Consider the following 13349-nt stretch of genomic DNA (forward strand, 5'->3'; position numbering starts at 1 on the left):
CATCGCTCTATTGTTCCATCCATCTATCCATCCACTGTTCTGTCATTCTATCCATTGCTTTATCATTACATCTATCTATCCATTCATTGCTGTATTGTTCCATGCATCCATCACTCTGCCTTTCAATCTATCTATCATTCATCCATTCATCCATCCATCTTTCCATTGCTCTATCCAATCACTCTATAGTTCTGTCAATCCATCCATCCATCCATCGCTCTCTATCATTCTATCCATCTATCCATCCACCGCTCTGTTATTCTATCCATCCATCCATCCATCCATCCATCACTCTATTGTTTTATCCATCACTCTATAGTTCTGTCAATCTATCCATCGCACTATCATTCGATCAATCCACCCTTCATTCTACCGTCAGTCCATTCATCGCTCTGTCATTGTTTCCATCCATCCATCCTTCCATCCATCCAATTTATCGCTCCATCATTCCTATTCATCCAAAAAATCCATCTCTTTATCAGTCCATCCATCAGTTTATTGCTCTACTCACCCATCTATCCATCCATTTAATTGGCAAAACATACAATTTTTGATTTAACTAACATAATGTTTTGTACAGTGCAGTCCTCCTCTAAAGATAAAACCCAGATAAAAAGAGAATGACAGACAGCTAATCAGACACACAGAGGACAGAGGATGAAAGTGGAGAATACTGTTACAGAATAAATTGCGTGGTCTGGCATGAATCTGTCTGCAGTATGTGTGCTTATAGAGAATGATTTATAATTGAGAAGTTTAAAGTGATTTCCGCTGAATTCCTTCATTCATGTTTTGGTTGGTGAGTCATTGATGTTTCTGCAGCAGGAGTCGTTTAAACTCTGGGTCTGCTAGAGTCAAACACTTCATGAATCACTTCAAGAATCTTTCCTTTATTATGACTTGTTTAATCTTTAAACTGAACAATAACAGCCAGTATTGTCTTCTCAGAATGTCTCCACCTGTGTGTCTTTCTCTCTGTCTGTGTGTGTTTAGCCATCCGTTCTTGCAGCGTTGGGAACGGTGGCTGTGAGCATTTCTGCATCCAGCAGATGGCAGGTCATTTCAGTGCCACTGCCGACCTGGTTACAGACTCGACGTGGATCGGAAGCACTGCAAATGTAAAGTATGACCACGCTGATGTTCACAACTGCAGGACTTTCACATGAACATACAGATTTAAGATGGTAGCATGAACGTAAAGACATATTAAAAATCACAGTTGTGGGATTTGAGCTAAATTAAAATGCAAAGCACAGACGGAGACAGACTGAATGTGTTACAAGCTAATGATACTTATTTTATACTGCTTTGTTATTATGGAACCTCTTTCAATTCATCTTACAAAACCAATGAGTAAATGTTTCTTTAAAGGAATAGGGTGTATTCCATTAACAATCATTTATTTGTCATGTTTTAAGCACACTTTATTTTTTTCAGTGGGAACACAAATGGTGAATGTATTCAAAGCTTTTCTGCATCACTTTCCTCAGAACAAACATAGTGTCTTTGAAGCCTAATGGACAAAACATCATACATGTAGTCATAATTGCATTACAATTAGAATTTTTTCTTTCTTTTCTGTGAAACACAAACATAAATTTAAGCAGTTTTCATTCCTCTTTCGGTATAACAATCTATGAAGCTCCAAAATGGACAAAGCCATAAAAATTACCATAATTCTGTTACAAGTTTTGGAAAGCCACACTAATTATGCAACTTAAAAAAAGAAAGAAAAAAATTACTATAAATATCCAGCACTACAAAATTACCAATTATGTCAAACGCATTATCAAAGTAATAAGACTGGGAGAATGTTTGCAGTTAAAAACAACTTTTAAAACAATATATTTTATGATTAAAGTCAATATATAATTTGAGAAAATTTTGTACCTTTTGACATTTAGCACAAAGTAATTTAGGTTTGTTTCAATATGAGGCGAGATAAATTATGTTTTATTTTGTTTTAATAGTTTAATTTGTATTACTAACAATGAATAAAGATAAAACTTGACTACACACAGCAAACACCATGGACATAACATGCATGGTAACTTCTATTCCCAGTTGCAGATAACTGATCTAATTAACTCTATAAGTTATATAAAACATTATTTTTAATGTCTTATTGTTGAAATGTATCTCAAGCCAAGAATTTTCTTCCTTGAAGTTCCCAAAGAATCACAAAAACTACTCAAGGAGATTTAGTGGAAATACAATTTTTGTCTTTGGGATGCCCTTTGTTTCACTTGATGACATAATATCACAAACTGGTGACTTCAGCTGGGACATGTCTTTGTGTCTCGTCTCTGAGGTCGTCTGGAGTTGAACACAGACATTTCTTTCGTGGATGAAGGATCATGATTGCAGAATAATTTCTGCCATTCTGTTTCTGCAAAAGTGTAATTGTTGGCTGCAGACAGATCATTTCACTGCAGCTGTTGGATGGACAGAAACATTAAACACGAAGTGTGTTAGAGGAGTTATTCAGAGCAGCTGGATAATATAACATATACAACGTAATATATGTATGTAATATTATAATAGTAGTGTGTGTGTGTGTGTGTGTGTGTATAACATTTATATTGTTTTTTAAAAATAAATGCAACATTTTATCATGAAAATTTAAGGAGCTAAATCAAAAACTGCCATGCAATAAGACTAATCTGAGAAGGGATATCCAAAGGAACAAAGGAACTTTAAAAAGATATCAGACAACACCCTCTCTCCCTGTTGTTTTATGACACCCTCTTCACCTCTGCCCTTCCTGCCTCCCCTCCTTCTGCCCAAAAGACATGGCTTGAAGTTCATTCAGAATAAGGCATTATATGCCATGTGTCTTGTGAACTTCATGTTTGTTCTCATTTGAAAGGTCTCAGTGCAATTGGTAAATTGGTCTCAATTTCACAGAAATCACTTATACTATGGAAAAGATTAAAAACTTTGTAGAACTGTGTTCTGTGGAGAAGGGTGTGTGTCCTCCTTAAGGGTCTCTGAAAATGTGCCAGGTGTGACCCTGAATTGCGGGAACCTAAACACCAAAAGGTTTTTACAACGGAATTTGTGATCTCTTTGTCTGGTCTAAGTATTTAAGTAAACTGACAAAACATAACAAGGCGCGATTCTGTAGCCAGATCGGCCACACTATGTATTTTCTAAAGATTAAGTATGATGACCTTTTAACAAATACTTTTATAATTAGTTTTATATGTTTTATCTTGCTTTATCTTTATTTTGTTTATTAACTGCTGATAAGTTGTGCAAATGTTTATGAATTAAACCAATTTGGAAAATATTCTTGCCTGGCAAAATAAACCTTAATCTTGGTTGATTGTAATATTGTCTGAAATCATTTTTCTAGTAGGTTAGTGACTTCTGAGGTTTTCCGCATTGTTCGCATGCTAGGGTGAGTCAGATCAATGATCAATGGACGGAGCCGGGGGCATGTTTTTGAGACCTTGATGTTTGGTCACCAAACTGGCTTAGCATGCTATTTCTTAGGGATTGCATAAAAAATTACTCTTTTTGAGTCTATTGAGGATATGGCTGCATTAAGGTAAGCGATCTATGAGGTAGCCGCTAACTAAGACCTGGACTAGTCCAGATGTGTCGTGAGTCTGTTCTGGCCAAACAGGTCTCTAAGTGACCCAGACTCCTAATGAACGATAAATGGAAACTAGGAAGTATTATAGTTAATTAATGATCCAAATTTAATCACAACTAGAGGTATCAGCAGTTACATTTAAATATAATATAACTAAATCACGAAAGATTGGAATCATGTGAAGGGTCAGACTTAAAATTGGAAAACTGTAAGATTAATAAATTAATAAAAAAGTGATTTTTCAAAAGCGCAAGGAAAGACCGAACGTGCATTATAGCTTCGACTATCTTCTTCAGAAAAGGGGAACCCTTACAAAAATTCCATAAAATTAATATATTTTCATGTTTTTTTCTTAAATGTGCATAAATGAATAGCAGTATAACAGATACTGCCAATAATATATATATATATATTTCAAAGTGAAATGCTATTTACATTATATATATATTTCACATATATTGCTGTTTTTAAAACATTCTTTAAAATTATTGCAATGCGAAACAAAAACAGAGATTAAGTTTTTTTGAGTGAAAGTAAGTAAGTTTTTTTGGCAGGTTCTGTAAGGTTCTGTTAACCCACTTAGTGCCAACAACCTTGTAATCTCATTAATAATGAAGCTGACCCAGTGTGTTCTTGTGTCATCAGCGGAGAATCCGTGTGCAGAGAGCAAAATGGTGGTTGTTCTCAGGAATGCCTTAGGGATGGAGATCAGGCCCGCTGTGGATGTCATCCAGGTTATCAACTAGCTGAAGATGGCAAGACCTGTGAAGGTAAACTGTACCTGGGATTGTGAGCTACAGTATATTTAGTGTGGATTATAGAGTTTGTGTCAGATGCTTATAGAATAGAAAGCTTACATGTCATTAATGTAGCCATATTAATCATGACTTCATACTCAAGTGATCTTTAAAGCATAGCTTGTGCATATGTTTTTATGTGTGTTGTCTTTGCATCAGATGTTGACGAGTGTCAGACGGGCCAGGTGGACTGCGCTCATGGTTGTCGTAATACCAGGGGATCGTTCATGTGTGTGTGTCCTCTGCGTATGAGCTGGGTGTTGACGGCAAGCAGTGCTATCGTGAGTATGATCTGAGACTTGACCATCCCTGTCAAATCACCTGCAACACACACTCAAAACAAGATGTGCAAAAGAAACTACAAACATGAAATGTTCCTTTTATGTCATCAGTTAAGCCTTGAAGTTACCAAAAGTCGGTTAGACATAAAGGTGGCATTAAATAAATCAAAAAAATATACTGTCTTTATTTAGTTTTTACATTAATTTGAAGATTGAATGTGAAATTATTGCAATATAACAATATATTTTAAAAACTTTCAATAAAACCATGATAACATAATAAAAATATCATTTTTAAAAAGTAAAACAGTTTTTTTAGCTCAGTAATTTTTTCATATAACAAAATAAAAGTTTAAAATAAAAAAGTTATAGTATAAGTTTATTATTATGAACATGCACAAATGATAAACAAAGCTGTTCTGTATTGTTAATAAATCAAGTCGTGTCATGCCTAAGATTGCCCTTCAGTCATTATTTTTATTCCCAATACAGCACTGTCTCGAGTACCTTATTGATTTTATAAAAAAATTTTTTAGAAGCAAGTTTCCTAAATGCAGTACTGCTAAAAAAATTTCCTGACAGCAACAGTAAACAAAAAGAGAATGTTCAAAATTGTCTTGTATCTAATGGAAAAAAAAACAGAATAGCAGAGAATAGCTTATTGTAGCTTTGTATAATTGTATAAACACCATATATCATATATCATATTTTCATATTTACACACATACATAAATGAATAGCAGTATATATTTCAAGTATTGGGCAAGATTGCAAGTGTCATTACAATGTAAACTGGTCCAATTTGAAGTTGATTCTATTTAAAAAAATGCTTTTAAGTAAGATTTTCTTTGGGAGTACAAAACATTTTCAATCAATGAAATTAGTTTCCCTTTCATTTCCAAATGTGGTGTGTTTTTCACTTTTCACAGGTATAGAGATGGAGATTGTAAACAGCTGTGATCATAATAATGGTGGTTGTTCTCATCACTGTGAACATTCAAGCAGTGGACCTGTGTGTAGCTGTAACCAAGGACACCAGCTGGATGTCGACCAGAAGACCTGCATTGGTAAAGAAACTAATGTAACCATTTCCAGTTTCAGTCACAGTAACCATGTGAGGTAACGACATGCATGTTCTTGTCTTTCAGATATAAATGAGTGTGTAGACGGCAGCTCCTGTTGTGAGCACGACTGCACAAACTATCCCGGAGGTTATGAATGTTACTGTACCGCTGGATATCGACTGAACGCTGATGGTTGTAGCTGTGATGGTACGACGCTTACAGAGAGATAGAGAAAGAGAAAAAACATTTTCAGTGATTTCAGAATCTAGATCCAGACATGTGTGATTACAGATATAGACGAGTGTTTGGCCGCAAACGGAGGATGTGATCACGTATGTCAGAACAGCGCCGGCTCCTTCCAGTGCTTCTGCAGACGTGGGTACCGTCTCGATGAGGACAGGCACTCATGTATATGTGAGTTTTCAGCTTGTCATGAACCTGTTTCTTTCTTCAGCTCACTGAAGTTATACATAGCAGAGAAAACCTATAAATATGATAGATTTGTCAAATAGGCAAAATAAAAAAAGTTCTATTACTTATAGATCAAATAGGTGAAATCAGCTAGAATGATTTTGTAGAAATGTGTCAAAAACATAAATTCTGCTTTTAAATTGTATTTTACATTAAATGTTATGTTATTTTTATATTATATTATTGATAGATCGAATAGGTGAAATATTATACAGCTGGAATGATTTTGAACAAAAACATTCATTCTAATTTTAAATTGTATTTACAGTAAGTTTTAATAGTATGTTATATTATGTTATATTATATTTAAGCTTTTGCTTACATAATATGTGTATACTGTGTATATTTACTATGTATATATAAATACAAACACATACATGTATATGAGCAAACTATTTTATGTTTATATATTAAATATATTTATATATAATATAAAATACAAAAATATGCATATAAAAATGTAAGTATATGTATTTATATATGCATAATAAATGATAAACAAATGGAGTTTAAAGGCGCAACAATATACATATAAAATGTAAAATATTTTTTTTTATTCATTAAGTTACTACTTAATGTAAATTAAGCTTAATCTTTAAGCGGAATTATTGTTAATAAGTTGATTAATTGTATATAATAATTGTTAGATTAATTGATTTTCAAAGGAATGGTTTGTTGTCCTAGTGCTGGATGAGTCTGTGGAGGCGTTGAGCAGCGGTCAGGTGCTGGACAAACCCCAACCTCAGCTCACCATCCTGCAGGACTACGAGCAGATCCTGGAGCGTTATGATGACTACGAGGACGACACGGGAGAACTGCGCGCTGAGACCACCTTAACGGAAAAATTCTGTAAGAAACAATGTTTGTTTTTTTCTCGTCTTTTTTGTCAATATTTATTGTTGTAAATAGTAAATTAAAGTAGTTTTAGCTTCTTTAGTTTAATTATTTTACAAGATAAAAATGAGAAATGAAAAATTCTTATTATTTTTATTGTTATTACTATTAAATAATGTTGTGTTTAAAGTAGTGCTGTCAAACTATTCATCATAATTAAGTTTATATTTTGAAGTTATTCACATGTATACATTTATATTCATAAAAATTATATAATACATATATTGTGAGTATTATACTTTTAGGGTTATTATACAATTATTGTAACTTTTGTTGGTCATCTGAATATGTCGTAAAATGGTAATTAATGAAATGTTTTATTATTGAATAAACTTGTTTTATTTACATCATTATCTCACATAAAAAGGCTCCCTCCCTTCCCTCATGGTGCCTCTGGCTGGGCGACTATAGCTTGCGTGTCGAACCGGTTTCCTCCTTTGTTCTCATTTTAAACGGGCAGTGGCACTGAGAGGCCCGGTTCAGAGACGGCTTGCTCCAGAGAGTTCACTATCCAGGCAAACCCTGTTGAGTCCTCTAGCACTCTAGGTGGCCAAATGTCATGGAGCATTTGGTGCCAGGCCTTCATCTAATGAATTCTTGAAATCTGAATTGTGCCCAAATGAGTGAACCTTTTAGGATCCTGTATGTGTATTCCATGGTTCCCTTTATTATGCAGCCTGAGCCATCCTGACTGAAAGGGAACGTCTGAAAGTGACTGACTGAAAGGGAACGTCTTGGTTACGTATGTAACATCACGTCTCGTAGCCACAGTTGCTGTACCACAGCTGAGCTGCCGGGCGAAAACATGAATCATGCGTGCACCAGCTGCTTACTTATACTCACGCTGTGATCAGCTGCAGCTGGATGCAATCATCGCAGCCAATGTCCATTGACTTGTTTTGTTAGACTCAAAGTAGAGATCCCAGTTTATATGTGACGACTACATTCCCTCCTTCAGGGAATGAGGGTTACATACGTAACCGAGTAATAACGTTAACGTTCTCTAATAACCGTGATGAATAGAAGCTTTGGATTGTTTTAATTGTGTCCTCTGGTCTGTCTTCAGTATGTTTGAACGATTCATTTGGCTTCGACTGCAGTCTGTCATGTGAGGACTGTATTAACGGAGGAGTGTGTAACAAACTCAGAAATGGCTGTGACTGTCCCGATGGCTGGACGGGGATCCTTTGTAATGAGAGTAAGTTTCTCTGAAAGGGTAATGGTCATAAATATATCAGCAATCATGCTTGGTTGCATCAATATTTCCACAAGTGGAGAAAATTTAAATTTTTGTTTATTAAAGATTATTAAAACAGATAATTCATGCACATTAAAAACCTGACACATTTAATAAGAACCCAGTTATAACCCTGTAAACCTGACGTATGAAATAGTCATCAGAAAAATTTTATTTGGTTTTTATTTTCGGCTAGTATTTTGTTTTACCTAATCAAAAAACCCAAAATATTTGTGTGTTTGTGTATATATATATATATATATATATATATATATATATATATATATATATATATATATATATGTATATATATCTGGAAAAAATGTCCAAAAATATATACATATGACATATGATCTTTATAGCTGTATAGCAGATTACTACACAAAATTACATACAATAAATATCAATTGTCACTCTATATCTCTAATAATATTTAATAGTAAGATAATAGGTTTAATCTTAATAAGATGATATTTATATGCATAGTTTTATGATCAAAGATCTATAGTTTTAAAAGGTATAAATCATGCAAACTTGTTTTCACCATGTAAAAAAAAATTACTTTTTCTCCTAATTGTTTATATATTGCAATTCTGATTGTATAACAAACTGTTTTATGTTAGAAAAGTCAGAATTATGGGATTTAAAAAAGTCAAAAGTCAGTATTTTATTTTTCACACACAAAATGTATATGAAATATGATACAAGGATAATTTCTTTTAAATAGGTTTTTATTGTGCTACATGTATTTAAAAGCCTCTTACCTCTTTCTTGTGTGTTTATGTGTTGTCCAGCATGTCCAGATGGCTGGTTCGGCAGGAATTGCTCATTGAGCTGTAAGTGTATGAACGGTGGTGTGTGTGATCCTGTCACCGGGAGCTGCCGCTGTCCACCAGGTGTCAGTGGAGAGCTGTGTCAGGATGGTGCGTTTCCAGAACACCTTCATTGCATGGGAAGATATAATAGACAAAATGCAAACCATATATAATATTTATATTGATGTAATAATTTCAGGTTGTCCCAAGGGTCGCTATGGGAAGTTCTGTAATAAAAAGTGTAATTGTGCGAATAACGGACGATGTCATCGTACCTATGGGGCGTGTCTGTGTGACCCAGGACTGTACGGAAGGTTCTGCCACTTACGTGAGTGCTGTACTATGACATTAAATCTACACTGTGCTTTATGGCATAATTAATAACAGGTTCTAGTTGCAAGGGTGCATTAGATCACTTATGACTTCTCGTCCTGTGTGTTTATGCAGCATGTCCTAAGTGGACATTTGGCCCAGGCTGTTCTGAAGAGTGTCAGTGTGTTCAACAGAATACCGTAGAGTGTCACCGTCATCATGGCTCCTGTATCTGCAAGCCTGGTTATCAGGGCGAAACCTGCAAAGATGGTCAGTTTGCATAGAAACATCTGTAGACTGATGCAAGATCACATTGCAATATATATATATATATTGCATTTATTTATTTTTTTTAGCAAATTTTTTAATTTAACATTTGCATCGAAGTGTTTTAATCGTGTATGGAAAAGGAAAAGCAAAAACAAAACAATGAAATGCACTGTTAATACATATCATTTAAATTTTTACTTTTATTTTAAATTAGCTTTTTTGAAATACAATAAAAAACAATTGGAAAGCATTAAATAAAATTATTTATTTATTTATTAAGACCTACAGTAAAATAAAAACTAAAATTTACAATAAAATTTGAAAATTTGCATTTGAAATTAAGACATACTATCTAAAAATGTATTAAATTAATAGTTACTAATAACTTAATACTAATAATAACTTTTGATAGCTATACAGTATATGTTCTGATCTGATCAGTATTCATTGTTTTTCTTAACAGAGTGTGAATCAGGCTTCTTTGGCTCTGGCTGTGATAATAAATGCTCCTGTTCGACTGGAGTGACTTGTGATCATGTGACCGGAGTGTGTCAACCGCAGTGTCCAGCTGGAAAGACAGGAGACAAATGTGACCAAGGTATATCAAGTCAAACTATAGATAAAGTACTTGATATGCATCAGTCGTTGATCAGATAAAGTCAAATTAAAAATACATATTATGTCCAAATAGTCTTAAGGCCATTAGAGCTAAAGTATTAGACATGCATTAGTCACTGATTAGATCAATAAACTGCAAATGTGGAAGTTGAATGTGCTTTGATTTGTGTTCCACATGTTCAGCATATTTTTGCCATTACTGTGATAGATTGCATTGATGGGAGATTTGGCATTGGCTGCTTTCAGTCATGTGACTGCTCAGGGGCACCATGTGACAGGATCACTGGCCAGTGCTTGTGTCGTGCTGGGACGTTTGGAAAACATTGTGAGAAAGGTGATATTGTTATACTGACACCAACATGTCATACTTATATTGTTCTGTATTTTTAATATTATCTTCACATCTATCAGAGAGACCTCTAGCTTATAATATTTTTTTACAGCAATAGTGTTACAGTAATATATAGTAAACTTGTATTAGTGGCTCATATACTCTGCAGTATAAAAAAATGTTCTGCTTTTTTTTTAACACAATACAAATGTCAAACAACATGCGAACAATACATTAAACAATACATTAAATTGATAAAATCATATGGGTTGTTTATACATACAGTAGCATTTTAATCATTTTGTTTTAAATTAGCTTTGAAGTACATTAATGAAATACAATGAAAAATAATCGTAAAATAACATGCAATCTTAAAATATATATGTTTTTTTAATATAAACAAAATAAATATATAAAATAGAAACAAAAATTGTAATACTTTGATTCAATACAGTTAAAAAAACACACCTTAACACAAATCAAATTAAACAAAAAATAGGTAAAAAGTTTTTCAAGCTATTTAATTGCTTTTTGTAAAATCCTTTTCTAAAACTATTTTTAAACATTTTTAAGCACCAAAGATACAGTACATACTTAGAAAATATGTATACCTTTATATATTTATTTTCTTTTACTTTATATGAAATAAATATATTTAAAATATATTAAAATAGCATATTCTTAAATATATAAATGCATGTGTTTGTATTTTTAAATACATAAATATACATAGTACACACGCATATATTATGTACATACATACTATTATTTTGGATGCAATTAATCATTTGACAGCACTAATATATTTTAATATATACTATATACTATATATATATATATGTGTGTGTGTGTGTGTGTGTGTATTTATATATAGTATAACATATAACATAGTATTTTGACCTGGAACATAATATTTTGAGTCAAACCGATCTCTGAACATAATGCTGTCCAGATGAATTATCCAAACACACTCTATGTTCCTGTGTAGAGTGTGCCAAGGGTCTCTGGGGTGCTGGATGTAAGGAGCAGTGTCCGCGGTGTGAGAACGGAGGCCGTTGTGACCGGCGGAACGGCTCGTGTGTCTGTGCTCCTGGATTCATTGGCAGACTGTGCCAGATCAGTGAGTAAATCTCAAACACACACACACATCTGTCCTGTAAGGGTTTTTAGAACGTGTCTTTGTTCAGTGTGTCCCGCAGGGCGCCGGAGCGGGCTGCCAGCTCAGATGTGCCTGTGATAATGGAGGACGATGCCATCCTATAACGGGGCGCTGCTTGTGTCCTCCAGGCTGGACAGGCCACAACTGCAGGAAAGGTACGTCTCATTCAGCTTTTTATTGTGCAATTATATATTATTATCTGTACTTTTACTCAAGTGTTTGATTTTGTGTTCTGACTGTAGTCTGTGACATGGGCCGCTGGGGTCTGGACTGTGAGAGTGTGTGTGACTGTGGAGTGTGTGATGCTCAGACCGGACACTGTCTTTGCGAGGCAGGGTTCACCGGACCACGCTGTGACCAGAGTGAGTGAAACACCTGCAGGCACAGCAACACTACTGTAGATCTCAAAGTAGAGAGCATAAGGTCATGGGCTTGCATGCATTGAGGTTTCACTTAATTCTAATATTCTTATACATTCTACTAATTTAACCTAACATTAGTAAGTTTCTACATGTTATCTACATGTCAACTAAATTTCATTAATTTCCAACCTAACTGTCAGAGTAGACTGTTAGGGGAGGTTTAGGATTAGGAGAATAAGTTGACATATACAGAACTACTTTAAATTTAATAGTTCCTCTATATTCTATGTATACTGCAATGTCTGTTATTAACAATACAATATTCATGGAATATTCATGGATGATGAAATATTAGGAAAGATATACAAAATAAAATAAAAAATAAAATAATGGGTAGAAGATACATAACATTTGTATGTGTATATTATGGAATTTATTGTAGGTCTTTTTTTAAATCATATTTTTTTATTTAAAACTTTGTCTTGAAAGTTGAAAAATTAATTCGTATAAATCTCCAAAGTGTGTTCTCATTTTAGATTTGACATCTAGTCTTTCTTAGATATTTCAGTATCTGTCAAAATTGTTACATTATTGAGCATCCATTTGCAATGTGATCTATGTCTGTCCCAGAATGCCCTGCTGGTTCATTCGGCCTGGGTTGCAAGCATCACTGCCAGTGTGAAAACCAGGCGTCATGTGATCATGTGGGCGGAGCTTGCACCTGTAAGACTGGCTGGACCGGAACGTACTGTGAAAAATGTACGATTGTTGCTTTTATCATACATTTACATCAGTCGTATAATAGGATATGTTATTTTTGACCTTTTATTTGTTTGTATGTCCAGCCTGTCCACAGGGTTTCTATGGTCTGGACTGTCAGCAGAAGTGTGTGTGTATGAACGGGGGTCTCTGTGATCATATCAGTGGTGTATGTACCTGTCGGCCCGGCTGGATCGGCCCACACTGTAACCAAAGTGAGCTTGTTATTGAAAATCAGCAACTTTTAACCTTCAGTGTGCATGTGGTTATCGGCTAACCTTTTCACCCGAGGAGTTGCTAAAGCTCTTTAAAGAAGGGGGATGTTCATCTTGCTGATGTGTGCAGAATGATACTGGATCGTGAGCACAAGTTATGTTC

General features: G+C 34.4%; 1 pseudogene; it reads left to right on the top strand.

Moving 5' to 3' along the window:
- The window catches only part of LOC122332232, a 62750-nt pseudogene that overhangs the window by 40272 nt on the left and 9129 nt on the right, over positions 1 to 13349 (top strand).

Source organism: Puntigrus tetrazona, unplaced genomic scaffold (assembly GCF_018831695.1).
Source record: "Puntigrus tetrazona isolate hp1 unplaced genomic scaffold, ASM1883169v1 S000000007, whole genome shotgun sequence".
NCBI classification, from domain to species: domain Eukaryota; kingdom Metazoa; phylum Chordata; class Actinopteri; order Cypriniformes; family Cyprinidae; genus Puntigrus; species Puntigrus tetrazona.